Source organism: Pipra filicauda, unplaced genomic scaffold, assembly GCF_003945595.2.
Source record: "Pipra filicauda isolate LSUMZ 115617 unplaced genomic scaffold, ASM394559v2 scaffold18_size4552066_pilon, whole genome shotgun sequence".
Lineage (NCBI taxonomy): Eukaryota > Metazoa > Chordata > Aves > Passeriformes > Pipridae > Pipra > Pipra filicauda.
This window is the reverse complement of record NW_024104298.1, coordinates 132603-147156: the sequence shown is the minus strand read 5'-3', so window position 1 is coordinate 147156 and position 14554 is coordinate 132603.

The window sequence follows — 14554 nt, the reverse complement described above, 5'->3', positions numbered from 1 at the left end:
GTATTTTTTGTGATACAAGTGAGTAGAGAAAGACTTTTGAATGAAGGATTAAACCTTGTATAGCATAAGAAAATCAAGCTTTTTCAGCACAACCCCCCCCCCCCGAAGGTAGCTGTTTTCAAAGACATATTTACGGGTATTGATTCTTCAACCTCCCGTGGATCCATTTTCCCCAGGCAGAATGAGGCACTGCAAGTGTAAAATGCTCTTACTCTTATTTGCACACTACTTGAGCAGTGAGAGCCTCCAGCATCAGGCTCCCTGGCCCCTTGAACAGCACATTGAAGGTAATGAATTGCTTCCTGCATCACATTAGTGGAGGTGTTCTCACATCAAAAACCTTAAGGTGTTGTTATTGCTGTCATATTCTGGCAGTGCAACTTCATATTCCTGAAGAGTAGAGAAGCAATGGAGACACTCAGTTAACAGCATCCAATGTCACTTTGGTGCACTGGGAATGTGGTACTACTCTTAAATAATTGTGGCTGCATCCAGATGTTTTGCTGGGGTAAATAGGGAACATAAAAGTGTTTATAAAAATTATCAAAGAAGTTTAACGTGACTCTCTTCCCATTATTGGTCCCTGCAGTTGTGTTGTGGTCATGTTTCAGGGTCCTCAGCACACAGCTGTGCTGTCCTGGCTGTTCAGACTGTCCCTACCCCAACCCAGAGCAGGGGAGTGGGGACACACACACACACAGGGTTGGGGCTGTAAGACATTTATGTGTGGTTTAACCCCCTGGCATGGAGGCAGGAGCATACTTCAGGATATCCTTGGGACTTTCAGTGGTTTCATCGAGGGACAAAGCCACCTGAGATAGGGCTGGGCTGCCAGGCAGAGACCTCCAGGAGAACAACAGTTCCCTTGTGACTTCCACTAACATAACTCAAAGTGCCTCATTAGCAGCAAATCCCATCCTCCCTTATTAGGATGTAGCTTTTGTGATGTGGCGGGCTTGGGCTTTGGACAACTTTTTTTTGAAATTTTGGGAATAAAAGAAGACTGCTCAATCAAATGACTTTCAAGGATAAAATCCGTTTAAGAGAGGGATTGCACAGTCTGTCTTAAATAATTTAATTTACGAATTGACTTTCTTCATAAACATTTACTCCTGGTTTCCTTATTTTCTTAATTTATTTTTTTCTGGCTGTTGTGGATCCAAATGTAAATACATCCACAGTGTACAAATGTGGACATCCTTCCCTTTTAAAGCATAATAGGGACAATAAATACCACTACAGTCCATTGCTTTCCTGATGTGTCACTCATTCACATGGTGAAGGGAAAGGATTTCTCTGTCTAGAAAACAATTTCATAAATGAGAAATCCGCTTTTTCTGAAATGTGGACTGTTTTCTTGGTTTTAACATTTTCAACATTCTTAGGGTCATAAAATTTAGAAACCATATTTCTTCCTGTTTCAGTAGCCAGAAGTTACGACAGGGCAATATCCTGATAATGTCCATTGCTACAACCTCAGTGCTGTGATAGAGTGCTTGTGTTCTGCTGTGTGGGGTCTTAATGAGGTCATATAAAAGACTTTGCTTCCTTCTGTCGTCTTGTCACTGAGGCAGGGCAGATATATTGGTGTAGTTGAGTGCTGCCACAGATTGAGGGGGTAGAGAAGGACAAACCTATGGCTTCTTCTTCTCTGTATGACAAGAGAGCTCGATTGAGTCACAGAGAAACAAGTGTGTCCTTTCAAAGGCTACTGGAAAGGACTTCTGATCACCTTTTCATTAATGTTTTGGAGGCATAAAGTCCCCTGTATTTTTTATGGCTGGTCTGTTTCTCTAGACTGCATGTCACGAGGAGGCAGTAGCTACCTTTTGCTGTCTGTGTGTATTGTAGAAAAGCATCTGTCTTTGGAGATCCCTTGGCTTTAACACATCATACCTAGCAGTGAGGATTCCCAAATGTAAAATATTGAGGAGGATGGATAAATTTCTGAGTCTTCAACTGTTGCAGGAAATTGTAATTTCTTCAGGGTTTTGGTTTGGTTGGTTGGTTGGTTTGTTTTGACTGGGGACTTAATACATTTTATCTTTTTTTTTTAATGGTAAAGGAAATCCAACAATTATTTCACTTGGAATGATTTTTTTTTCCCCTAGGACTACATGGTAAATGTTTATATATTATCTGTGCTCTAAGAGGAAGGCATTTCTTCTGAAGTCAAAAATATAAGGCTTTGGCTTTTGGAAGGATTTGACATTTTAGATTCATCTGTTTCCTTTTTTGTATTCTTATCATAAGCACTGTGGGATCAAGAGATTTCTAGAAGTAGTCTTTTGTGAAAGTGCTCAAAACAGAAATGGGTTCTAACCACAGATGTTGTTAAAAAAACACCTAAGAGATAATAATTAACAGATAGCGCTTTTTCTGAAAGTTCCTTTTGCAGGCTAGGGCAGAGCAGCCTTCCCTACAGTGGATATAGCAAAAGTAGAGATTTATGCAGCTAGAGCACTGGGCTATGAGACTGTAAATCTAAGGTCTATTCCCAGCTCTGTTTCAGAGTCTGACTTTGCTACCTAAGGCAAGTCATAGACTCTGTACCCCAATGTTAACCTGAAAAATAGCAGTGATAGCTTGTGCAGTTTTCTGCAGCCATGCTGAGATTAAGCTATATGAGATTGTAGGATGCATTTCAGATTCTTTGATTGATGGGTAGCTAATGGAGTAGGAGGGTGAATATAATTTTTAATATATACAAATGTGGGGAAAGTCACTTATTTTTCTCCAGCGAATAGACAAGGTAAAGATATTGTAAGTGGTTTCTTTTCTGGTATATGAATGCACACACATGAGATACTTATTTTAATTGCCTCTGACGAAAAATTAGTGAAAACATGTGAATATTGGTGAATACATGACCATGGGAGTAAGCTCTTGTACTGATCATGTTAAAATAGCTAATAACCAATTCACAATTTATCTAAACTGATGAGTTTACAAGAGCAAAATGGCACAGATGTGATAGGTAGAAAAAGACTGCTGTACTGGCCATTTAACTGTATGGTAAAGTACTTTAATTTGGCTGTGCTCAGCCTGCCAGTGACCTTATTTTGCATCATGCAGGCAGGTGTAGAAGAGACTTGTTTGCTAATTAGTGTTATGATTTGAGATGCACAGCTGTAATGAAGCATGAAATGGCAGTCACAAATGATATTCCTGCAACCCTTGTACGTCAGCCGGATGAGACGGTTGCACTTTGTCAATAGCAGCAGGTAGAAAGTCCCAGAAGAAAAATACCAGATCAAGTGAGAAGGGGTTATTTAATAGAGGGCAATTAAAGAGACTGATAGTCCTAATTACACATGCAGGTGCAGAAACTAGTTAGGTTTTTTAGTACTGTGGTGACATGAGTTATAGTCTATTACGTTCTGCCTGTTAAGCGTGCTGCAAAGGAAACATGTTAATTCAGAGCATCAAGGGGCATATCCCCACCAGGTAATAGCAATGGTGAGAGCCACACCAATCAGATCATCAAGGACTTCATAGAAAGTACTGGTGTGAGTCCATGAGAAGCTACAGAGCCAGTGCTTCACAAGCATGTCAAGGTACAGCACACAGGTAGTTTTAGGCATCACAGTAACACGTCTAGGATCGCTGGCTGCTGCATGGGCATCTTTTTCATGATATTCTATTTCAGGTATAAATTTTCAAGGACTTTTCGGAGTAGGATTGGACAGGAAAAATTCTGTTAGCAAAAGAACATGAAAACCCCTAGAGAACAAACAAGTTTTTTCCACTGTGACCATAAAACACACCCAAAGAGTGCTTTTTGACGCTCTTACTGCTTGTCTTGGCTACATTGTAACTTCATATCAGGCAAGACTTGACAAATGCTGGTTCTTCTGCACTCTGTGTCCCTCCTGTTTCCACACTAAGGAAACAGGGGAATGTGTTGCACATGAGAGCTCAGCCTGACCATGTGCTGGTTTTGGTGACCAAGAGGACAAAATCTGGGGACATGTCAACACAATAATTGGTAGGTGTAGTCAAAAACTTTGTTGCTAGCAGTCCTGCTTTAAGAAAGAGTACAGCAAAACAGCACAGAAGGGAGCATAGGCTAAGGTTACAGGTAGTGGTTACCTTGAAGTGTAACTATATCTACATTTTTGTTACTTCATAGAGGTTTATTTTGGAATCAGTCTTACTCATCAGACATATTTAATTGCTTTGCTAGAAAACAATCTCTAAATTATCTACTATTCTTCTATGCATAGACTTTTTAAGCCAACTTTCATAGTCTGGGCCATGAAGAAATTCGTGCTATGTAGTGAAATTATTGTTTCTGACTTGAGAATTTCACAATTGTTTATACTTATTCTAGAACACTACCCCCTTTTCTGATCTTTCTCAAGATTTTGAAATGGTTTTACCAAGTCTGATCTCTGACATGGCAGCTATTTCCTCCTGACTTTCATTTGATTCAGTTGTGCCTGATATTATCACTGTTAACTTTGTCTGCTCTGAGACCCACCTGCAGCTGAAAGCCATGTCAGAACAGTTTTTTCCAGTTCATTAAAAGCCATTCTTGTTTTTTTTCCTTTCTCCATTCCTTCAGTAATGGGTAATTTTACAGTCCCTTTCTAAGATAGTGTTTCATTAGTAACATCATACAAACGGATGCTGCAATCATGCATGATGCAGCCATATTTGACTTTTCTGTATGTGATCTGCATCTGGAAATAGCAGGAGAAATATTATTGTGTTCTTATTCTGTGAAAAATCGGTAGGGTGGAATCAATTTGGTCTCAAAATGTACCTAAACGTTTTTAATAAAAGAAAAAGAGGTTTCAATTCTTTATTAAAAATAGCCAATTTCCACAGGAAATCACTATAGTGGCTTAGAGTGTTTAGAGCGTTCTTCCAGTCACCATCTCCCTCCTGCTGACCTTGAACTTGTTGGAATACCTCTCTTCAGGGCAAATTGTATTACCTAGCTATGTTTTAAACACAGTACATTTTACCAGATGTTTTTAACGTCCTATTTTATATTTTGCTTAAAATATGTAAGATTAAAAAGATCAAACTGCACTCCTTTCTTTTTTTTTTCTCTACAATAGCTCTTAAACCTTGTGTAAATTCAAACTTAATTCTATTTATTTATTTACTTTTAATTTATAGATGGAGCATTTGTTTCATGATCCTAACTATAAAGAATGAATGATCCAAGGTTTGGCAATTCCCTTCGCTCAACTTTATGAGATTTGTGTCAACCCATTTTTCCAGTCTCTCAGGGGGGCTTTTAATGGCAGGACACTCATGTGCTCTGTCAAGCACTCTGCCCAATTTTGTGTTGTCTTCAGAGCTGCTGAGGGTGAACTTTGACCTATCACAGATTTGTTTAGGTTGGAAGGGAAAAACAGGTTTAGATATTGATAAGGAAAGATATGTTCCACTCAAGTTTGGGTCTTGTTCATGGCCTTGGCAGAAATTCCTTTAAAGGGTGTTTCCGTAGACATTAGCTGTGTTTCCATTAGTGAACTGGTTCAGAGTAGTGGTGCTGCTTAGAAATTAACCCCTTTTCCTGAGGCCAGTCTCAATTTCCATTGTGGTTTTGTATGTCAGAACTCAGTCAATTTTCGAGGAAAACAAAGGAAAACTTTTCAAAAGTGCTCCAATGCTTAGTGGGAAATTTAGATACAGACCATGGGGTAGGTTGCGTTACAACTGAGGTCTCTGGTGTGTGCTGTTGCCTCTTTCCTTCAGAAGCTTTCCATCATGAGATGTTGAAATGCACCCCCTGGAGGACAAAATCCAGATAAACTCCCACTGCCCCACGTAGGGGAGAGAGTTCTCAGCACAAACTGCTTCAATCTATTGATCCACACATTTGCACCAAATTGCTAAATTCAGTCTAGCTGTTGTGGAAATTATAGACAAATCATGGTAATATAAAAAACCCCAGTGACTTAGGCTGGGGCTTATTAGAGTAGAGATGTGAAATGAAGACTGTGGAGTATGTGCTCTATTTCTTTGCTCAGCTCAGGATCAACAAATAATGAAGGAACTTTTGAAAAGTTAAGGGAGATTTACCAGTTTGCTAGCTTTTGATTGCCATTTTTCTGAATTTTTTTGAAACAAGTTGGTAAAATCTTCCAACCTTATTCCATTATTTTTCCAACCAAAGTAGAAGAATATTTTTTTCAAAGACATGTATCTTCATTTGATTGTGTAAAATGAGGGAAGTTATAGTCAGCATACAAGATCACACAACTGAGGATAATGGATGAAAATCAAAATCCTTTATTTATAGATTTTCTAGCTTGTTGGGGTTTTGTTGGGTTTTTTTGTTTGTTTGGGTTTTTTCCCCTGGATATACTGTGTGGAGGCTTTGTACACTCTTGTTTGTGTGGCAAAGGTGGAATTAAGTGATGCATCACTTGTGGCCAAAATACAATAACGAATAAAGTTTATGTGTCGGAATTATTCACAAATCCAAACATTGATCTATATTCAACTGGAGAAGCAAGAAGATTGAGGGGGAATGCCAGTGGAGCTACAAGTCAAAGCAATCTATTCACCATGACATTAGAAATATATTTCTTCCTAGGTACCCATTCCCTCTGCTATAAAAAGTCTATGACATACTAGTCTTTAGAGAAAAAATAAAGTTATTAATTTTTATTTCAATAATTTGAAAATATAGTATATCAACATATAATTCCACACATTTGATACTGTGCATGTTTTTTCAAAAACCTATATTCTAATGCATGTATGTAATGAGTACCTAAGACTAATTTTTTTATTGGTAGTGATAATTACTATGTATAGTTCAAAGAAATGCTTTGAAGGTTTAAGAAAAAAAAAATATAGAAATACAGGTGATTACTGAGTTGCTTAGGTAGGAAGGCCCTGCAGCCAGACTCAGACATTCAGGAATGTTTCCTCTACCCTTGCTCAGCAGTTAATTTTATTTCTCTGGCATTAACAGTCTTCCTCTGCATCCCATACCATCATTCTTTCTTGATGGAATTCTGTCCAAAACTTTTATTTCCTTAAAAAATTAGAAACCACTATTTTCAAACCATCCATTTCTGTATGTTCATGCAGGATAATAACATCCTCACCATAGTTAATATGTTCCTGATAAATCTTCTTGAGATGTAATGGGATTGTGAACTATTTTTACATGTCCTACAAAATGAGTGGTATTAGGAAGCATCTCTTTTTTTCTCTGTTTGTTACCATTTTAATTTTCAGTTCTTTTCCTCTGGTCTACCATATCAACTACACTTTCTCACTTCAAGCAACAGTGGCTATACCTTCTATCTCTTTTGCTTCCCAAACCATTGACATCTAGATTCTAGGAAGTATTTGGGGGATGCATCACTATATCTTTGTGCTGTTACTGTGCTCTTTACCTTGGTCCTGTGCTATTGATTTACACTGAATAAAGGATATTGAGCTACATGGATTTTTGGTCTCATGTAATCCATGTAGTTGTTTCTAAGTTTATGGATGCTTATTTTTCCTTTACTCGCTGTGTTTTTTTGTTGAACTTGTTTTTGTTTATACTGCAAAAGACAGAAAAGGATGTGTGACGTTTTGCCAACATATCAACTTATTTCATTTCCTGGGGGGAAAAACATTTTAATAATTTGATCACCTGCGCAAAAATATGACTCTCAATAACTTAGAACAGAATATCATTTACCACTGTTAATTATATCACCCTTCATTTTTTACCTTCCTGAATGCTATCTGATGAACATTTTCAATATCACCATGGATGTCTTACATCATTTGCTGCCTACTATTTTTCGAACCTACCATTCTCTAGCTTGGTTGTACCTTGACTGGGGCACCATCCTAGGATCTATGTGGCCTTTCCAGTGACTGTTCTACCCTCTCCCTTAACTAAAGCACATATGAAATCTCATTTATTTAATGACAGTTAAGGAAACTAGTTGAGTTTATTGACTATTTTAATTAAAATGTAAATGGAAGATGTGATAAATGTTACGGGGAAAACTTTAAAACTGAGCATGGAATCTTCTAGGAAGAAAGGGGGGTATACAAGAAACAGCTTTATCTACAGAAACCATGTGAGGGACAGGTGTGCAATTAATGCATTACACGTTTATTCTTACATCAATTATGTTGCTCATCAAAACCAAAGATGCAGACAGCATTGTTGTGTAACAGGACAGGATACCTATCCTATACAGGACAGCTATAGTTACTGTCCTGTCTTCTTTCCAACATACAAATAGTGAGGAGGTAGGAGATAGAAGTGGTATAAATTTAATTTGACCTACAGTCACTGTAGATAGCTGAATAGAAAAACTGATTACAAAATAAGGTATGGGTTTAGAATCTTATTTTCCCTCTCCATATATATGTGTAAAATATGAAACTTCCTACCTTCTCCCTCTTACCTCCCAATCCCATGGATTACCCTTTTTTATTCCTCTTACTTTGCTAAAGTTCTGGATCACTTTAATTTCAAGTGCACTTCTGCAGATGAATAAATACAGAGAAATGTAGGGAGTTTTTCTGGAAAAGGAGTTTGGTTTTGCATTTTCTTTAGTGTTTCTCTTTTATCAGGTTCCTAAGAGCAGAGACGTTACTCTTCACACCCTTTGCTGATTTCAGATGAGATAATAACATTTTGCTGTAGCTTAAAATGGATGAATTCTGGCTGTAACTCTCTTAACAGTTCCCCTTCTGCCTTAGTTTTCTATTCTAAAATATCATTACAAAGCATTTTCATACTGTTAAAGAGCTGTTGTGCTCTATTACACAAGTGACTGTGTTTCAGTGACTGATACATATATCAGCGTGTGTATGTATCTATGCATAGTGTACAAATACAGAATGCATATAAAAATGCATTTATTGCTTTTTATAAAGACACAGCAAGGTTTTAACTGAGTTTGTTGGGGTTTTTTTTCTGTAAAATTTTAGCAATATTTGAAAAAATCAGACTTGCAAAGAAATGAAAATCACATTTGTAATTTTCATTTACAGTGGTACTAAATATATATTTAATATCTTTCCTGTGCAAGCCGGTTCAGCATTCCCAGGGAGGGTTGAAAGATGAGAGTAATGTGCAGAGCAGTAAAGAAATGCCGTGGGAGTGGATAAATCTGCATGACCCTGGACACGTTCCAGCTACCGCCCTGTAATGTGCTCCAGCAGCTGCTGGCACAGCTATCATCTACTCCTTGAAAGTCACCTACCATAATCCTGATTCCACAGTACCACTTCATGGAGGCAGTTGCTGAAGTAGCTTATGTGTTGGACGTTCAGACTGGATACAACCAGTCCAAGTTGCCTGTTTCTGTGGCACGGCAGGAAAAAAATGTATGTAATACACAACCAGGAACACAGACAGCTTGGAACACAGATAACAAAGTTCAGGGCAGAAAGGACAAAAATTAAGTTGTTTTTAATAAGCTGACAGGAAAAAAAAAAGGGGGAAAACAACCCTAAACCATACCGACAACCAAGACAACAGACCAGAGACAGGAAAAAAATACATAAAACCAGTGAAAATAAAGAAGGTTGCAATTTTCTCAACAATGGAAATGCAGGAGATCTGTAGGTCAGGCAACTTTTTTAAGAGCCCCGAATGAAGCAACAGTACAGGAAGTTTCCTTTTTTAACCCTTCTTATAGGACACTGTTCATTAATTTAAATTAAACCTCCCAAAGTACCATCCCCTGGTCTATTGCCAGTTTGTCTCACATTAATTTACCCTGTCATCTGAGCACTCTCTCTCAGGCTTCCTTTTCCTAGTGTTATCTGTCAATTAGTCTCTCTCCAGCTTCTAATGCAATGGGGTTCACTGCTCCCTAAAAAGCAGAAAGCTTCCCTGTTACAGACCATCAGTGTGGCAACTCAGCAACATGATTAATTTTGAGATCCACCAAAAAATTGATAAGACCCACATAGTAGCCAAAAAAGCTACCTGGTGGGGCCTGCTCTACATATCACACTTGGGTCTTTCCTCCCCCCACCTCACCCTTGCATAATTTTAAATGTTTTTACTTAGAAGATGAAGAACAAAAGAAAGACATTTAATCCTAGCTGAGGTTGGCATTTAAAATAATCCAGGAATATGTCTACAAAAAATGACATATAAGTAAATACGAGATATATTTTAAATATTATTTTTGAGGTTTTTTTCTGGGCTCTGTGTTTTGTTTTTATTTGTGGGGTTTTTTTAACTTTCAAACATTGCCTGCATTGCCAGTAAGTAAGGAAAGGAAGATTGACAGGATTTCCAAACTACTAACTGGAAGAAACTTGAGACTCCTAAAGGGAGGAGGGAGGTGACCTTGAAGAGCAAATATTGCTTGTGGTGAGAAGAGTTTAACAGGGAGAAAATTCTCATGCTATAACAGAATATATATCTGTCTCTCAAGGTATATTCCTTGAAAAGTAAATTGTTTAGATAACATAATAATTTTTTTGTGATAACCCATAAAAATATGGTGAAACTAACAGACACTGCATTAGAAAAGTAAATAAAAAAACCAAAAAGATGGATGATTTCATATATTTGTGTGCCAGTTTTGTAAGTTTTGTTTTTTTCTTTTCTGAGAAGGAATTTAATGGGATTTCTTAGTATGTGAAAAACTTGTAGGATTTGAGCTTATCATATAACATGAAAGAAATTATAAATATTGCAAAAATAACTAAATTTCATGCTTTGAAGTATGAACTGCTCTGCTCAGCTGTCGATGTTCTTTTCTTTCTTTTCATTTTGCACAGCACACAGCCAAAGTTTTTTTAAAAGGAATTCTTATCTCCTTTTTCAGTATTGTTATCAAGCTGCTGTGATCTCTGGACAAAGAAGTTGGAGGAACATGTTGTTTAAAAATATCTTGATCATTCCTTAGCAGAAGTAGTTATGCCAAAGTTAAGTGGAACAAATATGGAGAGCTGTAATCTTTAAGTTTTGGAAGCAGAAAGCATAAAATAATTTGGTCCTCTGCTTTTGTCACAATACTCAGAAGAGCAGAGGATATATATCTTTAAGTGCCACAGACATATAGTCTATATCCAGGCAGTGCAGAATTGCAAAAGATGTTTCAAAGTAGTTGCACTTAATTCATATGACAAGAGGGATTCTGCAACAGCTGGACACCATTTTTCAGCCAAATCTTTTTAAGGCGACACTTTATGTTTAAGGACTATGAGGAAAGTAGGCTAAAGTGGTTTTGTCTCAGACTGATACAAAGTTATCTTGGAAAATCTAGGGTCTGCTCTGCTCCAATGAGTAAACTTTGGTAATTTTTTTAGCAGATGAAATAGCTTTAAATGGATTTACACTTATCTCTCCAAACAACAAAATTTGTTTGCTTGGTTTTTATACATATATTATTCCTGTATACTTCTTAATATATCACAGACAAAAAAGAAATTACCTAAAAGATAGAAAAGCTGCAACTGCAGATTAATGTTTTTCTTTCTATTTGTTGACGTCTGATTCATATCAACTTTGTTTGACAGATATGCTGTACTTCTTGTACAGTGTGATGCCTTTCAGAACTGTGAGGAGATCCACAAACCCATTAATCATGTCAATCCAAAATGCTCACATTACAAAAAACATTTTATATCTTCTTACTTTTCCTGGTTATCTTAGTTAAAGACCAGCAGTATATCATGTCATTCTGCTGATTTCTTAAGTGCCTGTTTTCATACTGTCCTTAATAATCCTCTCAAAAAGAAGAAATTACTTTCAAATATTGCTCTGGAAATTTTCCTTTTGAAGTTTTGAATGACTTTCTACTGGTATCTATTTAACACTTGCACTGAATATCCAAGCGTAAGAAATCCTCCAAGTAGAGAAGATGCTTATAGGAACCACAGATGAAAACTGTCCCTAGTAAATCTGAAGCAGTGAAGGGTTCTCAGAGGCTTCTTGTTTTGTCAGAATAGAGATTACCATCGACCAAGTATAGATTTTTTGTTCCCTGTGCCTTCTGACTCAAAGCGTATTGACACAGATGATGCTTTTAGCTTACTATAGACCCTAAACTGATACCTTTAATGTTTGTTCAGTGATGGGTGAATGAATGAACTGGTGATTTTGTATTAATATGTTGGTTTTATTGCTGTCATTATGGTTTTTTGGGAATATTTTTCCTCTCTCTCATTTTAAGGTGGTCATTTTATATGCAGTGTTTCATGTCTCAGCTCAAGCAGTTAGATTTCATTAGTAGCTTTCATCAGAGCTGCATATTTCCTGCAGTTTTAATCCACAGGAACAAGACTGAATCATGCCTTTACACTATCACTTGCTAGAGAAACAGCAGTGCAAAACATGGAGCAATAGAGTGAATGCAACATTCTGGATTACATTTAGTTCTTTGATATTCTGTAATATCCAAGAGGTCACACTGAGTGACCACAAAAATTCTTTCTGGTCACCTTCCCCATAAAAATACACTGTTGGGAGGTTTTGCTTCAGTGAGCACCATTTTTCCCTCATTTCACCTGTCAGAAAGTCAGGCATGGTGGGCTTTGCTGGCAAAGTGCCTGCCACTCCTAAGCCAGCTAGTGCCCAGAAAATTCCCATTTTAAATATTTTTAAATTATTTATTCTTGGTAAGTTGTGCTTTGTGAAGGGAGGGTGAAGAAACTATATCTCTGTAGACAGAAAGGGTTAAACATTGAATAAAGGTTGGTAAGAAACTCAGAAGGTAGTGTTTTTGCAGTTGTGCCCTTTGGTGTTATTGGGCTAAGAAAGGCCAAGTTTGATAAGATTTTGTCTTAACTCTACTCCCCAGAGAAAAGAAACACACAGTTTAGCCCTGCTCTTTTAAGGGGATCACCTATTACTCAGCAAGTAGCAAATTATTTACTCCTCTAAACTGGACCTCAGTTTATAAGTAATATACGCTTACCCTGAGAGGCTCTGTGTAAACTTTTCCATACCGGGAGTAGAAGGCAGAGATTCTCTTTCAGCATCTCTCCCTTCATGGTGACAGCTCCCCAAACAGTGGTCTCTTTCCCATGCACCACCCTGGCCCCATGGTTATTTAGTTTCATCTGCTGTTTCAGCGTTCTATTCCCCTTTTCTTTCTGTTATTATTCAGTTCAGTTGAGTTCAGAGCTTGTCCTTGATTCACAACATAAACAGGCTCTCAGGTAGTCTTTCAGGATCTACTTAGATAAGTGATCTATAGGGCTACTTTATGATAAAATAGACACATGTGAATAGAAAAAAAAGTAGAGAAATAAAGCTAGATATGGATATTAATAGATATACACCATCTTCCATTGTGCCATTCTATAAATACTTAAGGGAAATAAGTGATAATTAAATATACTATCATGTCATATCTGATATTCCAGGAAAATATTTCAGCCAGGAACCACCTTTCTAGATCTCTTATTCAAATAGAAACCAAAAAATTATAGTAAGCACACTGTCAAAAAATCTCATTCCTCTGGGTGGAATATTAAGATGATTCCACATGATGCTAGTCAAGACAATTCCATTAGTGGAACTAACAAATATTTATGTATTTAATATATTTTGGGATATACAATGTGAAAGGCTTGATATCCCACCCGACAGCTGCTAAAAGTGTGCTATAGAGCCAAGCCTTGAGCCTTGGTGGGACTTTATGTCCCATCCTACAGTCAACCCCTCTTCACTGGGGAGGTAATTTTAGTTCTGACCCCCAGGTCCTGTTTGTTTAGTGATGTGAAATCACTGCTCAGGAAGGCGGTGGAGAAGCAACATCTTTAACACACCATGCTGCCAGACAGCCTCTTGGCTTGGCACTGGAACTGAGAAGAGAACAGTTATAAAACAGAGGTCTCATCGTTTTCATGGAGTGCATGAAAGCAATGTTTGACAGCATAGAAAAAGGGAGCAAGGCTGGGTTGGCAGAACAAGTTGTGTTGTTTTTAAGTGGAAGCTGCAGCATTCATTATTCACTTAGGAACAAAGTATGTCAGATACTCCAGGAAAAACTGAAGGTTTTCTTCAATTCCTTGCCTGAATAAAACAGGCCGAACAAAAACACACTAAAGTGAATAGAATCTGCACTCTTCAGTTAAAACATTGAATGCTTTTTGGTGTTTTAGCTTAACGAGTTCTATCCATTGCTAGTGAATAGCTTCCAATTCATCATTAGCTTCTTTCTGTTGACTTGCAGAATAATTCTTTATAGTTAAATTGTACAAGGAGAGCCTGTCCCACTGCTTTTAGGGATGGGATAAAATAATATGAACAGCAGGAGCAGTGACAGTTCAATTAGCAACACTGGCAACTCGTTTGGAATGGAAACAGTGCTACAGCCAAAGAGCTTGCTGGCACTGAAATGTCTCTTGTGAGGGGAAAGTATAGAGTCCTTGGTACAGTTTCATAGATTAGTATGACAGACAACAAAATGAGTAACCATGTTGGGAAGCTGAAAACACAGTACAAAGCTTTTCCACACTATGGGAGTGTGCTGAAAGGTTTTCCTCAATGAGGACAGCAAGAATTTGTTAAGCAGTGTACGTACCATTTGCCGATTTCCATACATTCATTAAAAAAGTTTGCCTTTTTGTTAATTTTCAGATTTATTTTCCT